Source organism: Rhinopithecus roxellana, chromosome 14 (assembly GCF_007565055.1).
Source record: "Rhinopithecus roxellana isolate Shanxi Qingling chromosome 14, ASM756505v1, whole genome shotgun sequence".
Classification (NCBI taxonomy): Eukaryota; Metazoa; Chordata; class Mammalia; order Primates; family Cercopithecidae; genus Rhinopithecus; species Rhinopithecus roxellana.
This window is the reverse complement of record NC_044562.1, coordinates 100,358,435-100,372,465: the sequence shown is the minus strand read 5'-3', so window position 1 is coordinate 100,372,465 and position 14,031 is coordinate 100,358,435. Positions and strand designations below refer to the sequence as shown.

Genomic DNA, 14,031 nt, shown 5'->3' with positions numbered 1-14,031 from the left:
TCAAGTCTTATTACTTAAGACATACATTTTATAAGGCTAGAGGTGACATAGACAGTGATTTCTGTGATGGATGTGGGCAAAGTAAGCTGAAAACCTTCTGGAAAGGATTCAGAATTCTAGATGCCTTTGAGAACATTTGTGATTCATCTGAGAAGGTCAAGATATTAACAGGAGTTTGAAAGAAGTTGATGTCAGCCTCATGAATGACTTTCAGGAGGTCCAGGACTTCAGTGGAGAAAGGAACTGCAGATGTGGTAGAAACAGCAACATAACTAGAATTAGAGGTGGAGCCTGAAGATGTGACCAAATTACTGCAGTCTCATTATAAAATGTGAATGGATAAAAAGTTGCTTCTTACAGTGAGCGAAGAAAGTGGTTTCTTGAGATCGAATCTTCTAGTGCAGATCCTGTGAACATTGTTGAAATGACAAGAGGATTTAGAATATTACGTGAACTTAGTTAACAAAGCAGTAGCAGAGTTTGAGAGAGTTGAATCCAAGTTTGAAAGAAATTCTACTCTGGGTAAAATCGTATCAAATTATGTCACATGCTACAGAGAAATCCTTTGTGAAAGGAAGTGTTGACTGATGCGGCAAACTTCATTGTTGCCTTATGTTAAGGAATTGCCATATCCATCCCAGCCTTCAGCAACCATCAGCCTTATCAATCAGTAGCCATGGACATCAAGGCAACACCCTCCTCCACCAGTGGAAAGATTATGAGTCTGAAGGCTCAGATTATCTTTACAGTGTGTGTATGTGTGTATGTATGTATGTATTTAAGACAAGGTCTTACTCTGTTGCCCAGGCTGCAGTGCAGTGATGCAATCACAACTGACTGTAGCCTTGAAAGTCTGGGCTAAGTGATCCTCCCACCTCAGCCTCTCAGCGTCCCGAGTAGCTGGGACCACTGGTGCATGCTACCACACCCTGGCTAGTTTTGCTAATTTTGTATTGTTTATAGAGACGAGATTTCATCATGTTGCCCAGGCTGGTCTAGAACTCCTGGGCTCTAGTGATCCTCCTGCCTCCACTTCCCAAAGTATTCTGCTTGTATTACACCTGCTTGTATTACAGGTGAGAGCCACTGCACCTGGCCTGTTTAGCATTTTTTAGCAATAAAATATTTTTAAAATTAAGGTATATACATTGTTTTTATACACAATTCTATTGCACACTTAATAGACTATGGTATGATATGAACATAACTTTTATCTGAGTGACCCACTTTATCAGGATATAGTCTTCATTGTGATGGGCTGGAGCTCAACCTGCAATATCTCCAAGATATGCTAGTAGTTTGATGAATTGAAATCTTATTGAAAGGAAGAGTCTATGTAATTTGGATTATTCATTTAATCTGTATGCCTAGTAAATTCTTACTAGCCTTTCTGTTTACTTTTTGTTCTCCATAATGAATATTTTGCACATTTGTAATAATGAAATAGTATCAAATATATCTGCTGTTTCTTTTGTGTCTTAGATTTTACTGTACCATCTCCTGGCCATGCTAAGACTTTTTACACCTTTATACTTTCTCTAGTCTTTTTCCTACATTCATCAACCAATCTGTTAAATAATTTATGTTACACTTACAGTGAAAGAAGTGAGCAACTGTAGGAGTTAAATGGTTTTTGAATATAATGTTTATTATTATGATTATATATGCCACATTTTAGGCAGTTGGTAAATTATGTTATATGAATAAATAATTGATATGTATATATTTTAACAGAAATGGAAAAATTTAGAGAGATTAAACATCTACTTCCGTTTATTATTTTATTAGCAATGATAAAAATAAGCAATAAAATATTTTATGTGATAAGGAAATGCCGGGGAAGCATAACTGTTACACTGCCAAAATATGTTACAATGTATATTTTGCTTAATCCCATTTTGCTTCCTTATTTTAGGTGTTAAGTTCAAGAAATCTGAGGAAACATGTTTACTTAAAGTGACAGAAAAGTAGATGCCAACAACTTAGACTCTTATAAAAATAATCTTACATAAGATATTTTCTTTTTTGAATTGTGCCTATTTTTCTTCCAGAGTGCCCAAAACAATAAAAAGGAGTTTTCTTTTGCTTTCAAATGTCTGTGATTTTACTTTAAAGATCCAATACATACTTTTTTATATATAATTTTTCCTGGTGTTTGTGTCCTGTGTAAGATTTTCAATTTACTTTGAATAGTGTTGTTACATTATAAAACAAATGGCAATATTTGGATGGTTAATAATGTTAGCTCTGTGGATGCAGGAATGACATTTGTCTCATTCAGTGCTGTACCTACAGCACCTAGAATGTGGAACACTGGAGGTGCTCAAGAAATTTATATTAAAGGAACTAGATGTCCTTGCTTAACACCTGGCATATCCTGTTAAAGAAGAGTAAACAGTGTTAATGTGGCCGGGCAGGGTGGCTCACGCCTGTAATCTTAGCACTTTGGGAGGCCAAGGTGGGTGGATCACCTGAGGTCAGGAGTTTGAGAGCAGCCTGGCCAATATGGTGAAACCCCGTCTCTACTAAAAATACAAAAATTAGACAGATGTGGTGGCGCATGCCTATAGTCCCAGCTACTCGGGAGGCCGAGGCTGGAGAATCATTTGAACCCAGGAGGCGGAGGTTGCAGTGAGCTGAGGTGGTGCCACTGCACTCCTGCACTCCTGCACTCCAGCCTGGGTGACAGAGCGAGACTCCGTCTCAACAAAAAAATAAAAAAAGAAAAAGAAAAATAGTACGAATGCTGGCTTTTTGTGCCTTTTTTATTGTCATAATGCAGTGTTCCTCACAGTATGTTCACAAACAGTTATTTACTTGGGAAATTACTAGTGCTAAAATAAAAACATTGTACTATATTTATAGTTTTTTGGGAAAACATTGGGTTAAATAAGTTTTATTTGTTTGCTTTTTTTGTTATTGTAGCTAAACATCCAAAAGAACCTCTGATAATGCTCATGTACATTGTAAATCTCTAAGAAATCTGCATTAAATATACTGTCTCACAGACTTGTTTAAACATTTAACGTTCATCCCCCCACCCTCAACTATTTTAGTAAACTGTCCTTAGAGAGATAAAAGTTATTTCACTGTAATGATTTTTGACAGACACCTAATTATCCTGAAATGATTTCATATAAAGAGATACTCTTTGAAAGATGTCTCACTTTTCAGGTAGGGCTCTGTTTCCTTTCTAAAATACTCTTTTCCCACTTAATCATTTCATTAAAAAAAGAAATCTAGAGTCATTAAGACTTCTAAAGATTTAGAAAAAAAAGTAGGTGTGGATATTTCTTAAAAATTCTGTATCAGGCAGAATTTTAAAACTTAACACAGTAAAGAAATCACAACGTGGGAAACTACCAACAATTTTGACCACACAAAAATATAAAACCTCTAAGCCTCAAAAAAAGCATAAGTCAAATAGGTAAGTCAAGAAATAAGTCAAAGGCATTAATATATACAGAGATCGAACAAACTGATGAGAAAGACAAAAGCAGTAAGATCATAATTAAAAAATAGATGAAGGCATGAAATAGATAATTTGAAAGGATATCATACAAAAGGCTAATAATTTTTTAATATTAGTGAAACTAATAATATTTAGTTTCACTAATGCAAATGTGAAAGAAATGCAAATTACATTTTATTACCTAGCTCAGTTTTCCCAAACTTTCTTGGTTCATTGTGACCCTAGTGTCTTAATAATTTTGTCAAAGTGCATTTATGGCTAAAAGTAATACTGAACAGTTTCATTTTATTAAGTAATAAGGTCCAAACAACTTAGTAACGATTTGTGCCCTAACAACTTTTTATCCATTTGGGAAAATTATAATATATAAATTGAAACCCAAAACATTGCTTTTTTGTTTTGTTTTGTTTTCATCCTTAGATGGCCACAGTTACTTACTAATGGGATTGTATGCCTTGTTGGGCATGGTACAGCTTCCCCAACCTTGAAATCAAGTTGGACACTGCCACTCTCTTTTCCTGTTCCATATTGATTGTCATGCAGTGCTTGCTTTGTATTGCAGCAACCACTGAAACCCAGCTTCACAAAGATATGACATAATTGAAAGGAATGTAGTGTGATACAATGTTGAAACTGAATAAGTAATGTGCATGATGTCTGAGAGGTATCAAATATTATTATTTCCCTAAAAATGGAAAATATACAGTATCCCTAAGAGTTTGCTTCAGCACTCCAAGTGCCTTACTACAATTTGAGGATATAGGCTAGCACATAAGTGGATAATGTATTATTTTAAAGGTAGTATTTATTGTTGGTGACAGCATGGTGAAATGGCTTTCTTATACACTTCTATTTTGAATATGAATTTGCAACACTGTTTTTGAGGCAGCAATGTAGCAATGGGGATCAGAAACCTTAAAATTGTTCATACACAGAGTTCATGCACTGTAACAGACCACTAAGACATAGTAAAACTTACCAGTACTAAGAACAGAAAAACTTTAAATGCCTGTTGTGCCATATTGTCATTGCTAATATTTCTTCAGTGTAATTTATAATTCTATAAGGTAAATTAGATTTCAGACTCCTATTTTTTGCCTTACAGTATTTATAGGAAAGTAGGTACATTTAATTTTATTAAAGAAAAATAAATGTGATATATGCATAATGTTAAATTTATGTTATGAAAAATGGTAAATATATTTTCTATATATAAATGCATTGCTTTGTATGTTTCTGTATGTGTAAATGTACATACACTATATAAAGAATAAAACCTTTACCACATGTATTAGTGCTATTGTAATTTGTTTTATAGATTTCACTAGGATAACTCTTGAAGTGACATATTTCAAGAAAATATAAGTGAACAAGACTTGGTTCTTCATAGTACTCTATGAACTTCTTCATAGTACTCTATGAATGTATGGTAAATGTTATTTCAAAAAATTTTTATAGCAATTTGACTTGCTCTTACTTTTTGGTAGGTATATAGGTTCTTAGGGGAATGAGGGCAGATTATTTTGTATTTCTGATTCCACATAAAGACAGATAGATGAAATGCTAGTAAATGCCAGCAAACTATTTGCTAATTGAACAGTTGGCCAAATTGTCAAGTTTTCTTTACTGGATATTTAATTTGTAATTCATTCCTCATATCTGGAATCTGTGTCTGTATCTTTGACAGATTACACCAGTAATTCTCTCATTTTTGTTACTATAGGGCTATTGGTGAGGGACAATATGTCAAAGAAAAGACTATATGTTAACTTTTGAGGCAATTGAGAAACACTGCTATCTTTTGTGTCGTAGAATCCTTAGTATTGTAACACATCTTAAAATTATATTTATAGGAAACTATTTCAGTTATCTGAATTGTATTGGTGCTAAAACTTTAAAAGTTAGTGTGACTTCTTGGTATTTAATCCAATTAAAAAAATCCATTTAATCCATGAAGAAGTATCAGGGACCAGATTTATCTTCCCAACTTAAGCAACTAGAAGATTAGACAAAATATATTAGATAAATTTTAGACAATAACAATAACAATGCAAGACTGTGGTCCCTGAGAGAGAAAAATAAAAATAAAAAAATCCAAACTTGTGAGTCCTATGCCCCCAACTTACTTTCTTGAGGCGATTTCCAGGCCATAGCTCAAGGACATCAAACCCATAGCCAGGTAGTCTTGCTGAATTGAGAAGACAGATCAGAGACCAGGGAGACCAGTGTGTTTAGTGCATGCAAAACAGAGTAACAGATTGGAGGAAGCTGCACAGAAAAAGTTCTGGAGTTTTGCAGAGTAGAGGGTTCCCTTGATTCTTTGGCTAAATGGTTATCTAGTTATCTGTACGAGGTAACTACCTGAAGTTGGGAAAAGAAACACTAGGAAGCAGAAGGCCAAGTTATTTCTGGAACACGTAGAAGTCTGGGTATAATTAATTCTCACCAGTCAAAGTGAGAAGGTCTTGTAATATGCAAGACACTGAGTAAAGTCCTTAGAAGAGTATTGCCTTAGTACTGGAGCTAAGCTAGTCTTTAGACTAAAGCATGCTCTGGACCTGCCTTCAAGCATTAAAGTAAATTTTGAAAGGATCAAACTAATTCCAAGTAACAACTGCATATTGGGATAAGTCAATCACATTGTAAAGAAATGCAGTAAAATCTAGAATCAATTAAAGGAAAATTCACAATATCCAGCATTCCATTAAAAAACTAACAGATATGCAAAAACATAGACAGTATTATTTATAATCAGGAGAATACTCAAGCAATAGAAATAGATCCAGAGATGGCCAAAATAGTGGAATTTGAAGACAAAGTTGATAAAGCAACCATTATATATATACTCCATGTATTCAAGAATATAGAGGAAAACATGAACATGATGTGTAGAAGTGGTGCTTAGAGGGAAATTTGTGATTTAGACAGTTTATATTGGAAATGAAGAAAATCTCAAACTAATGATCTTAAGCTTTCTTTAGAGATTTAAAAAGAACAAGATCAATCCACAGTATGTTAAGAAAAGAAATAAAAATGGTAAAGACTGAAACCAATGAAAGAGTGAAACAAAAATAATGGAGAAAAGTCAGTGAAATCAAAGACTGATTACATGAAAAGATCAATAAAATAGATAAACCTCTAGCAAGACCAATCAGTATAAAAAGATCACATAATTTGGCATCATCCAGAATAAAAACGGGAAATCGCTAAAAATCCTGTAGCCATTGGAAGCATAATATGGGAATATTGTGAATAACTTTATGTCAAATTCAGCTAGATGAAATAAAAAATAGAAATTATTGACTCATTCAAGAAGAAATACATACTCTGAATAGCCTATATTTATTCCAGGAATTGAAATTGAAGTTAAAAACCTTCCTACAAAGAAAACTCCAGATGATTTCACTGATAAATTCTGTCAAACATTTAAGGAAAATGTAATTTAAGAAAAACATTAAAAGAACAAATTCCTCTAGAGAATAGAAAAGGGAGGGAGGGAGGCCTCCAAACAAATTATTATGTTCAACATTACTCTGACACCAAAATCAAAGACATTACAAGAAAAAAATACTGCATAATGGTATTCTTCATGATGCAGATGCAAAAGTCCTTAAAATTTTAACACATTGGATCTAGAATATATAAAAAGGATAATATATCATGACGAAGTGGGATTTATCTTAGGAATTTAAAATTAGTTTAACATTGGGTGAAAAAAAAATACCAATCAATGTAATTTTCCATATTAACAGACTAAAAAAGAAAAGATTTTAGTTTGTCTTTAAAGTTGCAGAAAAAGTATTTGACTTAATTCAGCATTCACGTATTATAAAATTTCTCAACAATAGAGAAGAAAAGAACTTCCTCATCATGATGAAGGTTATCATTTGATGAATGTAAAAAGAAAAGGTGGACATTTAGGTTGATTCCATATCTTGGCTTTTGTGAATAATGATGTAATAAACATGGTAATGCAAATATTTATTTGACATACTGAGAATAAATCAAATGTATTTCTATATGCTAGGAATTAATAGTTGTACATTGGAATTTAGAAAGCAATGCCATTGATCATAACATCCCAAAATGTATGAGCTACTTAGAGATAAATTTAGTAATATGTGTAAGAACTGTGCACTTAGAGTTATAATACATTGCTGAGATAAATTAAAGACTTCAATAAATGGAGAGATGAGACATTATCATGATTTAAAAGATTCAGTATTGTTAAGATGTTGGTTTCTCCTGAAATTGAGTCTGTCAGTTCAAGGCAATTTCAGTCAAAATCCCAACAGACTTTTTAACAGAAATTGGCAAACTGATTTCAAACTTTGTTTGGAAATGTAGACCTAAAATAGCCAAAATAGTTTTGAAAAGGCAAATTTGGATGACTTGCACTACCTGATTCCAACTTTATCCTAAGACTTGCTCTGTTGGTTTAAGGATAGACACAGAGATTAATGGAATGGAATAGAGTCCAGAAATAGACCCCAAATTGATCAGTTGGTTTTCAACAAAGGTACTGAGATAATTTAAGGGGGGAAAGGATAATGTTTTCTACAAATGGGTCTAGAACAACTGAATACCCATATTTTTGAAAAGAATGGTCTAAGACTCTTACTGCCATATATAAAAATTAAGTTGAAATAGCCATAGACTTTTGACAACTATAGTAATAATGTGAAGAGATGTTAAACACATATTTATATGTTTTATCTGTATATATGTAAATATTCTGCAATATGTGAAATAGTATATGCTTATTATATATAGTACAAACTCATGTTTTTTTGAGAGGTAAGGGACAAACATCCAAATAAGAGACTTTAGACCGAAGATATACATTCATATTTCAGAAATTTCAGAACATCAATGACAAACTGAAGTTACTAAGAGCTTTCAGACAAACAGGACACATATAAAGCTACATTTATATAATACTTTTAAAAAGAAACTTTGGAGGTTAGTAGCCCAGTGGAAAAAAGTCTTCAAAATGTTAAGAGAAAATGACTTTCAACTTGGAAATTCTAAACCCAACAAAGAGGAAAACATGGGGTTCAGGCAGCAAAAGACTAATCATAAGGGAGAGAAAGGAAAGTTCTGGATAACAGCTCTGTAATAAACCCAGGGTACCATCAGTTCCAACTGGGGAAAGGGGTGCCAATGGTTGTGAGAAGGCAAGAGGAAAGTGGGGTTGGCAAGGACCTATGACATTGTTTTGGACTCTGAGTGTTTAGAACAGTTATCAGTAAGGTGTGAGAACCTCAGAGGAGGGGGGTAAGTGGACTGGATACAGAAACACAAGCAAAATAAAAAGTGAGATGATTATTAACTCTAGGAAAAATTAAAAGCTGCACAAAAAAGGAAATGTAATCACTGTTGAACCAAATAGTATGTTATGATTAATATTTCTGTGACTACTGGAAATTTCCATTTCTATACTATTATCAGAAATGATTATGTAACTATTGAAAGACCACAGAAGTGAGAATTGAGAGGGTGTTTGTAAGAGCTGAATCCTTAACTACCAAGACACAGAAGCAGTAGATTATCTCTAAACCCGATGAATAAAAATAACTTATATATTATTTAGAAATATGAATATAATCGCCAGAAGAAGGAGCTGAAAATGGTTGCTTTTTGGGATTTTGATTAGATTGCTTGGGGGCAGGTAGGGCAGCACGGGGAAGAGACTGTGTATTTCATTAAATGCCACTTGGGACTATCTGATTTTTTTTTGTAGGCATATCTAACTATGGTAAAAAGAAAAATAATCATTAAACTAATAAAAGAAAAGGACTTAGAATGCTAGGCAAACTGAATAATTCAGCATTACCATAACTCTAGAATCTGGGAGAAAATGTTACCTAACAGCAGCAACCAAAATATCACTTCATAATATGGGGAAATGTTCAAAATATATTGTTCAATAAAATAAACAGGTTAGAAAATACAGTGTATAAAATAACTCATTTTCATACCAAAATTTATCTTTGCATGCATTAAAAAAAACATAAGAGTATGATACCAAAATACCAAAGACAGTTATTTCTAAATGATATAATTATGGATTTTACTGGTGATTAAAAAATTTTTATATGAATGTTTTACATTTGAAATTAGAAAAAGATTTTAGAAAAACTAATGAGAGAAAGCTGTTTAAAGAGTTTCAAGATGGTATCACTCATAAAAACTGCACTTATTAGTTCTTTCTATGAGCAAAGCACCCTGCTAAACTCTTTGGAGGTTACAAAGATACGTAAGATATGGTTAAAATTTCTCAAAAAGGTCAAGATCTAACATGAAGATGAAAATTGGTGTGTAAATACCAGTGTAAAAGTCACAAATAATATAAGATAGAGTGATAGAGTTTTGGAAGCGTTCTAAGCATGAGGGTCAATATTGGAATAGTTCTTTAGTGAGAAAGATCACTTTAAAATGGAACAGAGTTAAGGAGGTTGGAAGTGGAAGGATGCAGACGATTTCAAGAGGTAGGAATCATGTGAGGCCATTACAGCAAAAAACAAGACTCAGAAGTGTAGGTGCAAAGTAATTTTGACTGGAGCCTGGGGTAGGAGTGGGACGTGTGCTTTGGGACCAGATTGTATCGGGTGCTGAATACCAGGTAAAGGGATTTCAACTTAGTTCAATAAAAGTTAACAGTTAGTGAAGGTTGTTGGAGAGAGGAATAAAATAATTACACATGGGAAGAGAAAGCCTATTTGAAGTCTATTATGCCAGCCCAGGTGAGCAATAATGAAGGCCTGAACTAGGATATTGATTGTGAGAATGAAAAGAAGGGATCAAATTGAGAATCATTTTATGAGTCCAGTATATAGAATTTAGCAGCGATTTGAAGTAGGAAAAGAGGTAGAAGGTAACAAAAGTGGTGCACTGTTGTGAATCATGAGTATTAGAACAGTGGTAATGCTAGCAAAGGAGGGCAGTCAGAACAAAGAGGGAGTTTTGTGGAGGAAGATAGTTGTGAGTATCTTGAATGATTTGCTTTTGGGGGAATATCCATGAGGCAAGACTCAAAGGGCAGTTGAAAGTATGGATTTGAAGTAGTCATTCAGCAAATACATATTGTCTCCTATGTTTAATAACTTGATATGTATTATCAATTTAAAATTGAGTAAAACAAGATCTCTGTCCTTATGAGGCTCATCATTTGGACTAGGGAAATAAATAGATATCAAATTGATAATTACAACACAGTTGTTAAAAGTAATGAATCAACAGAGTATGAACAGAGTTCTGTGAGAGCAGAGGAGACAGCTGTGTCCTGATGCTCTTTGTTTTCATTGTAGGGAAGGGATTCACTCAGATATTCAAAGATGTACATGGCCAACTGGAGCTTACAAACATGGGAAATTATTCTTGACCTGATGTGGATGTTTCATAAAAATGAGCACTTCATTTAGAGAGCAAAGAGGGAGAGCATTGTACTGAGAACAATATCTGAAGGGATGTATGTAACATATTTGCAAGTTAGGAAAAAACTGAGAAGCAGTGGGGGGGAATGTTGGATCTGATCTCAGACACTAAAACAGGAGACCCAAGACACAAGAAAGTTTGATAGTGGCCAAGAGATTAGGAAGATAAAGGATTAATAAAAGTCTATGGATTTAATGATTCAGAGACCATTGACTTTTCAAAAATGTTTCCATAATACAAGAAAAAGTCTGCTTCAGTTGGTGACAATATGTAGTAACTATTATAAAAATAAAGGTAGTGAAATATTGGTCCTTTTATATGAATATATATGTTATACATATTAATTATGTATTACTTTAAAGATAAACTCATACAGATAAATACATGTATAGGGAGTAAGTATAAATATTTTTATAAACTTTATTTTTAAGAAATAGTATGAAAAGGATAGGAAATGGTCTTGTGGAGATAGTAAAGCCATTGAATTTGCAGGGATTGTTGGTGATGTCTGAAAACAATTTTCAAAAGAGTAGTAAGGGCAGAATGTAGACTTTGAAGGAGCTAAGTATATAGAAGAAAATAAATGACTACAGGTCTCAGAAATCCTGAAATCCTGCCTTTCCACCCCCACTCCCCAATTGTATAATAACTACTTTTTCTTCAGTTATCACCTGAAATGTTCCTACTTCAAACAGACCTTGTTCAGCCTTTTCAAACTAGTTTCCCCATGTTATACTACGACAGCATTCTTTTGCTCCATGTAACCGCCCACAATTTATAATATTTTGCTTGTGTATTCATTAAATGTCTGTCTTCCTCACCAGACTGTCAGTTGCATATGGATAGGCACCATGGGAATTTGTTTTCCACTTTACATTTTAGCCTCGTCAGCACTGATGCACAGTAGTCTGTTACTAAATACGTATTGAATGAATGAGAGAGTTAAAAGGATAGATTGTCTCCAGAACAAATTTATTGGAAATAGAGTAGTTGTAAGAAATGTCCAAATCCAACATGTCACCTAATAATTGGGTTGCTGGAATAGAATGGAGATGAAGAGTTGGGAAAATTAAAGTTGTACTTTTATAACAAAGCCCAACTCAAATCCCTGTTGGATTCAATGATGGGATGAAGAGGAAGGAGTGATGCTTTAAAATAGAGGACAAAATGGAAGAAGCTGAAATAAAGCAGATGCAATAGTAATGAGTGTAGTAAAAAATGAGTAGAAAACAGTAAAAACTTCATGTCTCTTCTTTCTTATCAGGTAAGTTGGGACTTTTAGAGGGTTGTAAGCCAAGGGCAGAGGAATGAAAAACCATGTTTTAATTAAATTGAGAAGATACAATGATTGCTTAAAGAAATAAGGGGAAGAAAGTATTGGAGAATATGCTCATGGTACAACAGAGGCATCATAATGTGATGGGACTAATACCAGGGAAGACCAGAAAATGGCTGAAGTAGTTTACAGTGGGCTATTAGCTTCAGTGTAAGTGCTTAATAAATATTAATCGGTTAATAAGCTTGTTCAGTGTAAATTTGTTACTACTTCTAGAGAAATATTACAGAACAACCCAAAATTGAGTAATGCGAATCGCAAACAGATACTTTTTCTTATGTAGTCCCATATCTTGGAACATAATTACATGTAAATTTATTTATATTATTTACACTAGATGATTTCAGCAAAACTTATTTTCTTGTATTTTTAATGCTGTCACATGGTGATATAAGTTCTGCACAGTATTCTCAGCTACTTCCCAGAAATCCATAGTTCCAAAAAATAGAAGCTAGTTTGCCAAACATTTTTTAAAAACTGAATAATCACTCCATAAATAGCTTTTACGATAGTTTGCAAACAATTATGATTATGAAATAACTGATCTTAATTTATGTGTACCTCAATTCCATTCTATTAAAATTTTGCCCCCCCAAAAAAAAGATTTGGTGTAGTTTTCTTTTTTGTCAGTACTGTGAAACTTTTAGGCGGCCATGAATACCTTGCCTTGTTACAGTATTTCATTTCCTCCCGTGACCAATGTCATAGCATGGGTTTATAAGATGACGAATTAGTGATGCTATCTTTGGTCGTGAAAAAGAGTTGTCTGTTATTCTCTGGGCAAAAACTGAGTAATTCCCATGGGAGTCAAATAGAGACATGGGCGGGGATCACACTGTGCTTTACTGCTGAGGGCTTTGGCACAGACCACCTGGGGTTTTATGTTGTTCTATATTCATTCAAAACCAAGAGTCAAAAGTGCTCTGTGATGTCCTTATGAAGAGTCATGCGTTAAAACGTGCTTCTTTCTGTAGAGATTATATTTTTCTTCTTACTTTGTTTTTTAAAGTTCTTTTTTTTTACTGAACATCTTCGTATTTTAACAGATGTACTGAGATAATGACACTGAGATAATGGCTCCCTAGCTATTAGGGAATAATTCATTTCCTGAATGTGAGATGTTTTGGAAACTATTACTATCATTTCATAACTACATATTGTATAATAATCCTGACTCAAAGCACCTAGTAGGTTAATTCTTGGTATTATAAAAGCTGATGAGGGAGAATATACTTATCTGCCACAAAATTTTGCATGTATGAATAGTTGTTACCAAAGTGAAAAGAAAGGAAACTACTTTCATCTGTACTTTTTCTCACCACTTGAGTTCTTTTTAATCTTCTTGGTACCCAAGAATAATCTGTTTATTAAACGGTGACATTTCAAGTTGTTGCATTTTAAGTTTTCTTCTGTAAAATTCTCTGCCCTTACCCGAAAAGAAAGAAAGAAAAAAAAACTTATGATGTATCTAGGATACTCCTGATTTGTCTTTTAATGAGTCAAAGCTGAGAGTCAATGTATTAAGAGTCAGATAATTTGAAGATTGATCATCAGGCCCTCAAGATCTAGAATACAGTCAGAGCAAGAATTTGATTCAGTATTTCCCCTGTTGCCAGAGGTATGATCCGCCTGTCTTCTTGTTGTCTTTTAGTCTTGGTAGAAATGTATTTTCTTTTCTTGCCAAAATGGGAATGTAAAGGAGGAAAAGATTTAAGTCTGAAAATTATATGAGTGCTTCCCCCTAGACTATCAAAAGTTAGCTATTGATTTTGCTTTAAATGTGGAT

The 14,031-nt window shown here is 33.6% G+C and overlaps 1 protein-coding gene across 13 annotated transcripts in view; it reads left to right on the top strand.

The window, feature by feature from the left end:
- Positions 1 to 14,031, top strand: part of IKZF2 (IKAROS family zinc finger 2) — a 156,827-nt gene that overhangs the window by 120,186 nt on the left and 22,610 nt on the right. The gene's annotated exons all lie outside the window — the stretch shown is intronic.